This window comes from Oryzias latipes, chromosome 1, assembly GCF_002234675.1.
Source record: "Oryzias latipes chromosome 1, ASM223467v1".
Lineage (NCBI taxonomy): Eukaryota > Metazoa > Chordata > Actinopteri > Beloniformes > Adrianichthyidae > Oryzias > Oryzias latipes.
The window spans coordinates 6,049,051-6,063,252 of record NC_019859.2 but is presented as its reverse complement, the minus strand read 5'-3'; the positions used below and the strand labels follow the sequence as shown (position 1 = coordinate 6,063,252).

General features: G+C 37.6%; 1 protein-coding gene across 9 annotated transcripts in view; it reads left to right on the top strand.

The window, feature by feature from the left end:
• The first annotated feature begins 256 nt into the window (after positions 1 to 256).
• Positions 257 to 14,202, top strand: part of LOC101157835 (teneurin-3) — a 324,490-nt gene continuing 310,544 nt past the window's right edge. For all 9 annotated transcript variants that reach the window (XM_023954877.1, XM_023954876.1, XM_023954872.1 and 6 more), the window contains exon 1: positions 257 to 856. The gene's annotated coding sequence lies outside the window, so the exon portion shown is untranslated. The remainder of the gene's footprint in view (positions 857 to 14,202) is intronic.

Genomic DNA, 14,202 nt, shown 5'->3' with positions numbered 1-14,202 from the left:
ATTTTTAACTTATTTAAATCATTAGAGATATAGTGCTGTGCCTTTGTGCTCGTACATACCAAGTATAAATGTATGTATAGAATTATGCGTGGGGCTGAACGCGCAGTCCGCAGCTGACAGCCTGGAATTACTTTCATAAATGTGTCTGGACCGTCACGCGCAAACGCCTCATTAACCGAGTTTCTGCCGCTGCTCCGCCGCCGTCACTTGCCACCGCCGGGGCACGCAGTTCAAAGTCAGAGTGCCCCCCCCCCCCCCCCCCTCCCCCCCAGATGCCACAGTCCCTCCCGGTCCTGGGTGCGCACACGCGCGCGGCGCGCACGCGCGGGGCTGCACACCGTCAGGATTGGACGCAGCAGGGGATCCCCAGTATTCCGCCGCTCACTCGCTCGTCGTTTGCCGGGAGGAGATGAGCGCGCCCCGACTCACACTGGAGGAGCAGCCGCGCGGGACGCACCGTTGTTTCGCGTCGTTTCCCCACAACTCTGCGCAACAGACTGGCGGCGCAACGGACCGGAACATGCTTCTCCGGTTCTCTGTTCTCAGACCGAAAGATGGATGGCGTGCGCACGAAGCTTTGATTAAGTCTGCTGTAGTTTCCCAGCTGGAGAAAACCACCGCTTGATCCGCGCTCAGCACTTTGTTCCCGAAGCGCGCGGCGCTTTCTGGACCTTCATCCTCGGGCTGACAGCGGCACGGCGCTCGGTCTGCACTTCCAGCTGTTTGACCGCAGAGAAATGCCGGAAAGCTGAAGAAGCGGAGGATTTCTTTTTATTAAAAAGTGGAAGAAAAGCGCAGGCTGCCGCGTTCGTAAACGGGAGAGGAGGACTCCCCCTCCCTCTACAAACTACGACAGGTAAGAGCGCGCGCAAAAACAGCGCGTGGAGGAGGAAGAAAACCAGGAGAAATGTGTTTTTAGATTGACGCACATCAGCTGTGGAAGAAAACATCTGACGGTTTGTGTTCGAAACAAATCCTTCACTTGAACATCCTCTTATTGATCAAATAATCCCTATTATAATAGAAATGATGAGCTCTTTAGACATGCGCACACTGCATTTGAATTTGTTTCTTCTCTGGACTATTGTGATACAGTAGAAAATCCTCTAAAACTTCTCATTTTTAATATTATAATTTGTTTCTTAGCTTGGGCTGATCTTTCGTTGGATTGGTTAAATTGCTGTATACCGAGTAAATAACTAAATAAAATGTTTGGGGAAAACGAGAAAAAGCCAATAGTGTCACTCAATGCGGAGTTTCATCCATTCGTGCGTCATTTTTTTCTGAATGGAGAACGTAGCGTTCTCATCTCCTCCAACCTTCTTGGGTTCATTTTCAATGTAAAAAAGAAAAGAAAATCTGAGAGGCAAAGTTGTATTCACCTTAGATCAAACAGGAAGAAATGTAAGGGTTTTTTAAAGTACTTTTTTTTTACCAGTTTTTATTATTAATAACAGAAACTGTAGTGACAGAAAACAAATAGAAGGTTTAAGTGAAAAAATATTCAAAAAACAAACCAAGGTCTTCCAGGCATACATATTTCTCTTTAGTTGGAAACACGTTCCATTTCAGTTTCTGTATTTGTTGTATCTTCAGGTGAACTGCAGCTGAAGCAGCTTATAACAAATATTAGAAAAATTCCTGTGCTGTCAGCTTTGGAAAAAGTTTGGGGGAAAATGAAGAGCCATTTGCTTGACCTGTAAATACCAGAGAAATGTGTGGAAAAAGCAAATGAAAAGAGTTTCAACATTTGTTGTTTGACATTTTATGATTTTTCCCCTGCATGAATTTCTGCTTTCTTACTCTGAAGCCACAGGATTCATCCAAATGTCTCGTGTCCTCGTCAGTGTAGTTTGTGATTTTTTTTTAATGCTTTCGTGGGAATGCATAAGGCGTTGTACCTCCTTTGACAGGAAGGTCATCGTCTCTAGTCTTTCACCGTGATTTCAGAGGCGCAAAAGTAGAGCTGCTTATCCGGTACAGAAATATTATCACAAGATATGGTTAAATCTGCCTCGGTCTATGTTCTTCATTCAGTTTTTAGTTAAAATTGTTTTATATATGTCGCTTTGGATTAGGTTAGAAAACCTCAAACGGTTAAAAAAAACTATAGAAAGTCATAGAAATTAAATTAAATGTGTGTAAAAACATACTAGCCATATGATTTTTTGTACATTTATCCTCCTACATGTTTGAGTTATGTTGTGAACAGATAATACTTCTAATAAGGATAAAATAAAAGCACATAGTCGACCTTAATGTTGAAGTAGCTGCTGTGTAATGATATATTTAATTAAAAAAATCCTATTATGTTGCGCTGGATCACAGGAGTTTTAAATTTCTAGGTCAAATTACTTCTTTCAACAGATTATTTTGTTATTTTACCAATAAAAGAGCAGTGAAGGTCTGTGGCTTGTATATTGCTAAAGGCAACGAAGGACAGATACAGTAGATGCTCATTTATGAAAAATTGTTTTAGTGAACAAAACTTGTTCTATAGCTTTTGAGCGAAAATCTCAAAATTAACAACTTTGGAGCATTTTCCTAATACAAAAATGCATATGTTTTCTGTGTAATTATAATTTTTAATACAATTAGATTTTTCTGAATGTAATTTAAAAATGAAATTTGTATTTCATGTCTTTTAAAGCTTTTGAATGTTTGCTCTATTTAAAAAAAATGTCTGGATGAAACTCGGCAAAGAACCGTCATTTTTATTTTAGCAGACCTTTTTTGGAATTTAAACAGTCAGTTTCAGCAAGAATTGAACGTTGTTCTTTACAATGGAAGGACTGTTCATATAGTAAAAAATATGCAGCATTCTGATGCTTTTTCTTAATGTTATTACAGCAAACCTGTTCATTTAAGAACACAGTTAAACGAAAAACCCATAAAAATTGAGGAAAGAGGTTTAAGCCACCAATTTTATGCAAGCAATTAAAACTTTATTATATCTGGAAGAAAAATAAATTAAAAAAAACGTCAAGAATCTGTGTCTGAGTTTGAACTTTTTATTTTTATTTTAGAAGACCTTCTGACAACGCTGAGACAAAAAGCAGTTAGTTGTAATCCACAGTTTATGCCTTTAGATGTCAGTGTGGACTAAACCCTTGAACGTTTTCCATTCGCTGAAGGCTAAACCCCTTTGCTGGACCTTTTCCTTAATCCTGCTCCAAACCACAATGCTAACACTTGCAGGCGGTCCTACCCACACATGACATTTTCTGAGGATTCCCAGAACAGCATCACAGATTCTGCACTTCTACAATAGGAAAAAACAGCCAAAATATTGTTTTTTAAAATTCTTTTATGACTGGACTTGCTTTCATGCGGGATAATGTTAAATATTTTTATAGAAGCAGAAAACTAATTAAAGTTGTGATTATTTTTACAGAAATGTAGATTTACTGTGTAGAAAGGAGAAAGATCATGAAATGTAGAAGCATTTAAATATGAATATAAAATTTAAAATAACCGTCACCAAGACTAAAGAATACATTTTTTTGAATGGTAAAATCAACGAACTGTGTTCTATTAAATTAGGTTATACATGTGTGTTCTTGTGTTTTAGTCTCATTCTGATTTTTTGTGGAGTCATTTCTGACCAGTTGGAACTAACAGGAAAATTGACACAAAAAGCATAAATATATATATATATATATATATATATATATATATATATATATACATATATATAGTCACCATGAAATCCCTCGGACAGAAAATTAACTTCTGTGTGTGTGTGTGTGCATGAGAATGATCAGCGATCAGTGTATGTTGTGGTTTGGGGTTAAATTTCCTTTAAAAACTCCTGTGAAACGGCCCGTCTCAGTTTCCTTATAATTTAGGGACCTCCAAAAACATAAATCAGGTACATTTTTGTTAGCTCACTTTATGTCTTTTGGGCTGCAATAAGTCACGTGACATATTGTGACGCAGTAAATTCCAAGGTGCATTTTTCATGTTGATGCATTCGGTGCAGGTGTGCCTGAAACTCGTGTTTGGAGCGTCCACTGATCATTAGACAAAACCTGCTCTACAGCTTTTAAAATATTCAGTGCATCAGCAAGCTGCATGTCAAAAGTCAAGCAGAGGCCCTCTCTGCATGTGAAAGACCGGCGATAAACGTGTTGGGGTTTCCAAGTTCCGTTAGAGTTCACATCAAAAAACCTCAAACCTCACTTACACTTTGAGAGAAACCCAACTCAGTTTAACTTAATATTTTTGGAACTATTTAGGACTTTTGTAACCTTTAATACATACATATTTGAAAAAAATGTAATGCAAATTATGTAATTAATTACGCAATGTAGATTTTTCTCATTAAAGCTTGAAACATGTTATATGTTTAGTTTTATTGTCTGTAGTTATGGAAGTTTGTAGAATTTCTTCCCCCCTTTTTAAACAAAAACAAAATAAAATCACACAAATGACCCATGCCTGATTGTTACTGCTTTAAAAGTCAACTAAAATGTTGCTAAAAGTCCGGTTTGAGTTGACCGTGATGGTAAGACAATGACAAGAATCACATAAAAAAAAACATTGTTTTGCAGAGTTTCTACTTCCAAATCATGTTTGGTTTTAAGCATGCAAATTGGATTGAATTATGCAAGGAGCACTATGTTTAATATAGCAACAGATCAGAAGAACAAAGGATTTTGTCCAACCTATGCACACTTTCTTGTATTTTCTAAATATTTTTAAGAAAATATTTTCAATTTCTATCAAAAGGTGCCTTGTCTGGGTCTCCTGGCTTTAGTAAAAACTTCCACACACACAAAAAAAAGAGAAGGCTGTGCTTAAGGTTAAGCGTTAGTGGCCATGTTATTGACATGTTGTGTTCACTTTGCTGGGAAAAAAAAAAAAAAATCCTTCCTGCATGAACGGCTGGTCAAGCTGAAAATCACCCATTTCCTGTCACCAGCTGAGTAATCTGTGCATCCCTGCCTCTAACTGTCGTCGTCATTATTTTTTTTTCATTCTCAGCACACGGTGGTGGTTCTTGGTGCACAGCGAGTCAGTAAAGCTAGTTTTTCATGATTAACTATACGGCAAAAACAAGCGCTTGAATAGGTTTCCATTTTTTGTCTCATTTCATCCGTTCTGTGGATCCATATTTTTTTAGAACAGCTAACCTTGAAAATAGATGTGTTTTTTTTTTAACCAAAAGTCTTGAAGGAAAAGATCAAAATAAGTGAAGAAAAACATAAAGGATATTCATAGAACTCTAACAAATGTTTATTTATCATTGCAATTAAGCAGCAAGTATTTTTCAATAAAAAACAAGTCAAGTCAAGGTTTAATAGAGCAATAAAGATCATTACTTTCTGTAGTGCTTTCTTTTTTGTGCCATCTTCCAAAAGATAGAGGTTCATTGTCAATTACTGTTAAATGTTCTTGTCGTCTGTGTTTTCACCCATTTTTAAATGAATAGTTTGCCTTTTTAAGCTTAATAAAATTGAACTGAAGCTCACAGTTCAGCTCAGCAAACACGTCTGCTTCTGTCATGTTTAAATGATCTGTCAGATTTCTGATTCTAACTATTTATGATACACGTTAAACAATGAATATACATATATGAGTGCAGGACCATTTCATTCATTTTTTTAAAGTAATTATGTCATTTGTTTGAAGTGTTTTATTATCTTAAATATGTGAACCTGAGATAATGGATGGCTTTGATTTAGCATCATTTAATTGGAAGCATTTCCAGCTCAGCACAGTAGTTTACAATTTATTCTTTATAGGTTGAACAATATTAGATGTAATGGCAATTAAAATAAAAGCAAGGTACATATTAAATAAATTGGAGGTGTTTTTAAAAGAATAATGAGCGATTTGATCATGTGGTGCAAGAAACACTTTCCCAGTGGGAAAAAAAAACTAAAGCAGTTAAGTCAAAAAAACGTTCTTTTGTTTGCTTTTTGGCCACACAAGCAAAAGTTAAACTTGACAAACACAAGAGATATAAACGCACATGTATGTGTTGCTGAATAGATTTTTGGGGCTGCGTGTTGCAGATCCATAAAAGCAGGAACTCAATTCTCCCTTTAAAGGCAGGAAAGGCAGCAAACATGTTAATTTATTTGGCATTGAGGTAAAGAGTGTGAGGTTCCTCCTAGTGGATCGATTAGGTACTGAAAAATTCATTAGTCATATTGTTTCAGTGTTGTGTGACCTTTTTCCTCAGCTAATCTTTTAAAAATTGTGTTTATTGAAAAATAAAGTGACTTCATGTCATTCTCTGAAACTATTGTTTATTAGAAGTTGTTCATTTCTTGCAGCTTTTTAAAGCTACACATTTTCTTAATCTTCTGTTTCATACCTATATAAACAAAAAAAATGAATGCTAAAAATGTATTCTGGTGTTTTATAAAGTTATCAGACAGCTGAAAAAGTTTGGAATACTATAAATAAACACTTTTCAATCATCAGTGACTTCCTTTGACCAACTCTTCTGTCTCCTTTCACTGATTAGATAACGCTCTCCGTGGTTTTCTGTTTGCATCACAATGAAAATGTTAAAAACTGGATGAACTCAGCGATGGGCATCATTTATTACTGATTTAGCTGTTCTGCTGGTAGAGTTGGACTTTTCATCATTTGTCCATATGGTCTAGTAAAACCCGATCTTTATCTTTATTTTACTGAAAACTCTCAGTGCAGTCAGGAAGGGGAACTGATGATGTTCAGGCTTTTTGTGGTAAAACTTTAGGCACCGGAACTCCGGCTGCCACAGAGCACCAGATAAACATAAGGAGGTAAAGAAATACTTTTTGTTTTTTTGTTTTTTTTTTTTTAAAGACACTGCTCGTTTTAGCAGAATGTTCAGGGGAAAAAAAGGACATGAAAAAAAAAAAACAGATTGAGTTTTGACTTTTGAGAAAAATATTTAAAGCTGAAAGAGGCTGAGCCAGTAAAACCAAAAAAAAAAACCTCCAGCAGAAGCAGATTTTGTTTTTTTTTTTCTTCTTTTTTATCAGACTGAGAAAAATCACAATTGGTTTAAATCCAGAAATATTTAATAACAATAAAAATCATAAGAAATCATCCCATCATATACATTTTTGTCACGTTAAACACTTAGATTATGATTATACTTTAAAGATCTATAGTAAATATATCTACATGTGCCTAGCTGAAAGTGTAAATTCTTTAAGAGTTTTTTTAAGTTTTCTTTTGACTAACAAACACTTTATTTCATTGTTTCAGATTCATACAGTTATGGTGAACGGAATTATTTGAAAAATGACTAAAATCCCTCCTTGAATTCCCTAAACCTGATAAAGAAAGGTGTGTGGGATGCTCAGGGGAAATTTTGAACATAATCATCATTTTGTTTTCCCCTCAGAACTTTTCAGGTTTTTTTGTTTTCTCTCTTACCAAAGCAGAAGAATCTTCTTTGGAATCTGTTCAAGTCCAACTTGATTTCATCTGTGGTTACACAGCTTAACGCTTGTCTACCAGCTTATTCCTCCTATTATTCGATGGATTTCAGAACTGCTACATCTTTATCTGGTTGTTAGTTACTCTGAATTCTTTCTTTATATGAAGCTGCCCTCCTATAACTTATTTCAAGATTCAGTCTTAATGCATTTAAATGACTAAAGGTACAAACATTTTTTTGTTATGGTTTATAGAAAATGCTACCGCTTGTCGTGGAGTTGAGATGCCTGTTCGAGAAGAAACGAATACATTCTGAAATATTTGATCATTTTTCTGCCCTTGTTTGCCTTTGTCTCAGAGGGACAAAGAGTTCTCACTTTGGCTCGGCGGATGCTTACACAGAGTTATTGGCAATGAGGCATTTGCTTCATCAGAAGCCACGAGTCCTCTCAACCTTTTCCAGTCTTTTCAAACGCACAAAAACACTTAGAGGTGAACAAAGAACTGAAGAGAAAAGAATCATTTTGATAGCTGAGACAAAGTGCTGCAAAAGCAGCATATTAAGTATTTCTGCTCACAACTGAGACTGCACAATAAATCACAAATTTATTGCAATTTATTGTGATTTATTGTGTTTTTATCTTGACTTTCATTCAACCAGGAAGTTTTTTTCTTAAATTGCTTATTTATTGTTGTCGCAATATCAAGCTTTGCAATACCTATATCGCAAAAAGTCGGAGAAAATTTCCATTAATTGTTTTCCTTAAATGTGCTTGAACAATCTTATGGGAGCTAAATCCATTTATGCATTTGACCAATCAGATGGAGCCGTTCACGTCGTTGACCAATCGGATGGAGCCCTTTTATGTTAGATGCTCCTCTCCTATGTAGACAATAGTCATAATTATAATTTAAGTTATGTTGAGGGCTGCACGGTGGCGCAGTGGTTAGCGCTCTTGCCTCACAGCAAGAAGGCCCCCGGTTCAAGTCCCGGCTGGGGGACATCATTGGGGGGACCTTTCTGTGTGGAGTTTGCATGTTCTCCCCGTGCATGCGTGGGTTTTCTCCGGGATCTCCGGCTTCCTCCCACCGTCCAAAAACATGCTACATAGGTTGATTGGCAACTCTAAATTGTCCATAGGTGTGAGTGTGAGAGTGAATGGATGTGTGATTGAGGATATTCTACCCTGCGACAGACTGGCGACCAGTCCAGGGCTTCCCTTGCCTACGCCCAAGTGGCCGGGATAGGCTCCGGCAACCCCGTGACCCCGAAAGGGAATAAAACGGTTAAGAAGAAGAAGATGAAAAAGTTATGCTGACTCTTATTTAAATTAAACTGTTGCAGTGAAATTTGAAATGGTGTATTTAGTTGTTTTACTATTAGTTCATGTAATGCAAGTTATATTGTCATCGCAATATTGTTCTTTAATATCACATATCTCGAGTTTTCCTCATTTCGTGCAGCCCTACTCAGAACAATGTGGTTGAAGCTGCAGAAGCCGCTAACATTTGGTGTATTACCATGTATTGCTATTTAAATCAGTGCCACATCATTAGTTGATTAGATAAAATAATGAAAGTGGATTGATGATGTAAAAACCAAAACATCCTGGTTTCAAGTCCAAACCGCTGCGATTAGGTGTGGATTTTGGATGTTCTTTCCATATAAAGAGGCTCCAACTTTCCCCCCCATCAGTCAAAAATGTGTCATAGGTTAACCCCTAATACAGCTGTATTCCTGGAAGGAAAAAAAAAAGAAAATCACCAATATATTTGTGTCAACATATCTGCAAATATTTGCTTCAAGTGGTTAAAAAAACTTGTGTTTTTGTTTTTTTTATGTGTTCTTTCTTGTGTTTTATTTTTTTTAAATTTGTTTCTTTAATCAAATCATTGTGAATCAGTAGCAGATGAAAAAAAAATGCTGTTTGAAAAAGTTTATTTGTCATGTGGAAACTATGCTGGACGGGCCACAAACTCCCAGCTCTGCTCAGCTCTCAGTCATGGGGAGGGGAAGGGGAGGCGGGGTTGCTACGCACCAACAGTCCACATCTCAGAGGTGAATTTCCAATGAATCACTGCCGCTCTGCAGAAACTCTGTCCTGGAAAATTACACCGTTTTTAATTTATTTTGGATAAAAACAACAAAATCATTAGTAAACGTCCACTGGGAAAGCTTTGAATTTGATCGGCTGTTTAATTATAAATCCTTAAATACCTTTTAGGAGCGAATGTGTACCTGTGACGGACTTACATTTACCTAAAGATGGCTCCAAAAGCAACCTCAGAACATATCAGGACAAAGAAATGACAGACAGAAACGGTCATCATGTCTCCACAAAATGTTGAAAAAGGCCGATATCGTTCATTACTATCTTATCATAAACATTTATTTAAAGAGAGCAAATATAAACATGTTTTGATGTAAAACAGCAGATACGTTGACTAACAGAAACAAAATTTGTATTTTGTGTTTTAGAACAGCATTTTTGGGCCGTGGTTGTATTGAAATGTGTCATCTGGAGTTTTTGATGTGTCTTTTCTTTGCTTCCCTGAACAACAGAATGTTTTCCTGCGTTTGTATGAAAAGCATTATTGGACATAATTTCCATGTGACCCTTTGTCACAGTGTAGCCTCATGGTGGTTTTATCATCAGCAACTGCTTTTGTTGAAGTTTTTATCATCTTTTCTTGGACCTGTTGATCCTCTAAGCTTAAGAAAATGTGTTAGGACTCTTGAAGTAAAATCAAAGGTGCGTTAGAAATACTTTATTTACAATATGACATATGTAGTATTGTCAGAGCTTTAGTACTGGAAGTGCTGTAAGTATTGGGGATATTTTCCAGAGTGTGGTCTGTCCGTCAGAAACCATAATCTCAGAAACAATGATAATAAATCACAAGTGCTGTAAAAAAATACACATCACCATTTTTCGCAAAGTTTAAAATCTCTGTTTGTCTGGATTATTCAAACCTAATCTATAATTAGTGACAAGCAATACTTTTTTTTTTATTGACAGTGCTTTTCCATCTCATTAAACAGAAATCTCCTTGTGTTGTCAACTCCATCAGCCTTAACGGAAGTTGTCTTTTCAGAGAAATGATTTCCTTGTGCAGCCAGATTTTCAAATGACCTCTACAGCAAACAACAGCTGAGTTGTGGCAGTGAAGGCCTGAGAGAGCATCATCACAGAGGCATTGATCAGTTTCCACACACACGGCTAAAGTTTGCATCAGAAAGGCCTTGTGCCCCTGATTTTTGGATTTGTGTAAACCCCCTGAAATGAGGCTCGTGCGCAGGACTTGAGCTGAAATTGAATTTGTGGCAGCTCGGAGCCTGAAGGGGCTAAATGCAACTGTTGAATTACTTGGTCTCGACTTTGTTAGTCGTCCTCTCAGGAGACCCTGGACACACTCTGTGTTTACCATGTGTGGATGGACCCAGTCTTCTGCACAGACTGTGGCTGACAGATGGAGCTACAGCTGGGTATGTTGAGCAACCTATCTTTGTGTAAGCTCCCTGGCTTATTGGCAAATGATCTTGTATTACCAGGGTAATATTCGGTGCCATTTGGATGGGGATAATGCCTTTTCCTTTCCGCTGTTTTCTAAGGATGTTAGAGGTGCAGAGAAATACGCCAAAAACCCCTCATGGGAGTTCCAGATGGCGAAAGAGGCAGGTGAATTGCAGCGTGACTGCAGCTCTGGGATGGTGTTGCACTGTGCTGGGAGCTGCTGGGTACAGCAAAGGTCAGAGCCCCCCAGTGGCAAATGAATGCAAAAACACAGCTTTTTCAACATGCCGAAGACCCCAAATGTCTTTGATTTAGGTCTGTAACAATTCATTTCAACAACAATTCGATCAATATAATAATTTTTGGATAACGAATCTTGTATTCAGATTCAAGATTCAAAGGGTTTATTGTCTTATGTACAGTAAGGAAACAGGTTTCCATGTACGATGAGATGCTTACTGTGCTGTTCGCTGTGAATTTAAACGATCCAATTCTCTGACCTAAAATCGGTCTAGGACATCTTTAGCCAAAACTTCAACCAGTGTGACTCAGGGATAAATACCTGGTACTGAACAGTGCAGGTGAAGTTTTCCAGATTCCTTGTATTTTTTGCTAGATAATCAAGTGTAAATTAAATGTGTGTACAAACAAAGAAGTAAACAAGAATTAATGGCCAATCCATTCACATTTTAGTTTCCTAAAGTTCTGTTGTGTTTCCCTTAAAAGAATCCAAATGGAACATTATTAGTACATTCTAAAAGACTGTATGGTCAAGTCTTTGCAAATTCAGTGTATCCACACATTGGACTGGAATTATTACTTGATCATTTTTTGCTGCCATCACACGGGTGATGTAAACCAAATGGCATTTTTCATTATCAATATAATCGATTAATTTTATTTTGAAAGGATTTTATATTGATATATGTCAATTCAATGGACAACTGGCGTCCAACAGATCGATCTGGTTGGATCGTAGGAATAAAAATTCATTAAGGCGATTAACCCTTACACCCCTACTTTGATTGATTTTTAAAGTTACAACCATTAAAAGTATTGATACAGTGGTTCCTGTGGTAGAGAAAGAAGCTGTTGCCAGTCGGTAAAAAAAAGAATGAGATGTAAATGCGTCATATTGTTAAACACATGCAAATGTATTGGTATATTAATAAAGTCTTATTGGGATGGAAATGAGGCAAAAAGAGAGTAAATTACAAAGGACAACAAATCTTGAAAAACAAAGTTTGTGATTGGCAGATGAGGGTTAGGTCACCAAGACGGCGGGTGACCTGAATGCATCATGGCCAAGCCACCGTAGCAGGGTAATGGAGGGGCTGGGGGTTTCATTTGAGCTTTTCCAGAATCACTACTGTGACAGTAGAGCCACCCTGCATATAGACCCTCAGCCATCTGTGTCCAAGATCTTTTTTTTTTTTTAGTTACGCTTCTAGAGATGAAGTTCAGGTGGGCATAGGGACGCAGATATCCCTCAAAATTGGGAAGCTTACCTTTAGACTCCCCTCTGTTGGAGCTTACATAACTGCAGAGGCCTCAGTGATCCATCTGTTGGTCCAACACTTATTCATTTATCCCTCTTAACTAAAAAAAGAAGGGTTTTATACTCCTTTGAGTTCCTTGCTGGAGTTTTTTTCTTTTATTTAAATAAAAATCTATGTTAATGTTATGAGGCAGAGTAAAATGCTAAGATGCTTTAACAGGCAGATGCAACCATATGTAAATAAAAGTATGATCCTGATGTGAGAGTGTAGGAATCCTGCATACCAGGGTTTTTCAGTCAGAGCCCCTCTGCCCCCCCGGCCTGCATGTTTTACATGTCTCCCGGCTCCAGCACACCTGAATCAGCTCATCAGCTTTTCATCAAGCTCGGCAGAAGCCGGATGATGACACCATAATTTAAATCAGTTGTGTTGTAGCAAATGTGTAAAGCAGAAAGATAACTCAGACATGAAGTTCACGTTCATAAAACAGCAGGGATATGGAGAGGCGCTCTGCTCTGTGGGTTTAGAACCTCAGCTTTCAGTTCCTTTGAAGGATTATGTTGCAACCTGGAACTAAGCAATCAAGCAAAAGAATGACCCTCCCACAATGCTTTTTTTTCTTGATGACAAGATGAGTTTTTGAGTTTCAGTGATGAGTTTTTTTTTGTTTTTTTTGATGTACTATGAGTGAATTCCGCATTAATTTATTTGAAAGGCGAAAAATCAAATTTAAAAGGAAGATAAAATAAAAATAAGATACACAGGCCAATTTTTCTCCTAAGAAATGTGAGTCAAGATGAGAAAATACAGTTTAAGCAAATATAAACTCAGTGAGTCACAGCGTTAGTTCATCATGGGGATTTATGCTTTGAATTTTTAAGGGGTTTTTATGCTTCACGGTAAAAATAGTAGTGTTAACAGCACAGAACTCGTTGCATCTTGCTGCATATTCACCTTTGTTTAAATGTCCTTTTTTCTGCAACCTATCAGAGATATTTGGTTGTTTTTTTGTTTGTTTGTTTTTGCTACCGTGCTAAAATGTATCCTGATGTTTTAAACCCCCCAAGCCCATTCAACATCTGTACAAGTGATGAGTTTGCCCATTTCACGGAGCCTGACTTTTAGAATTGAGGAAATTATTCAGTCAGAGCGTAATTTGTACGTATCAAATGCACACTCTGTGCGTGCAACATTTTGCACATGGTCAGTGCTCAAACTTTACTAACAACTGATGCTACGTACACACCAGGCATAAGATGCCCGTCCCAAGAATGCACTGACCGCAGGTTCTTGAGCGTGCTTTCAGCATACCCATTACTAGCAGTTAGAAGAGGCTTGGTGCCAAATGTCGAAGCGGTTCAAATCTCGCAAATCTTGCTCTAGGCTTCTTCTTTTGCTGCTCTATTCAGATCTAAGACTTGGTGTCATATAAGTCTAGCTAGGCACAAAGTGCCAATATTAATTCCTCCTCCATGATCAATTTTTCAACGGTGTAACCCTTGTGCTATCCTAGGCACTTTAACATTGGGAGTTGGGTCATCTAGACCCACTAGACAGTGCTCTGAACCTTTCGTCTTCTATGATTTGTGATCTTCACTGGTGTCCATGGATTACATGATATCTTTCCACCTTTATCCACCTTTGTCATGGTAGGGAGAACACGTCAATGTGAGGGTGGGGTCATCCAAGATAGCACAAGGGTTAAACGTCAAGGTTCAAGTAATTTAAATGTCAACACGCATTTACTGGCCACGTGTTTTGTACGTAGAGCCCAAAAACTGACCTAAAAACATGCATAGTGA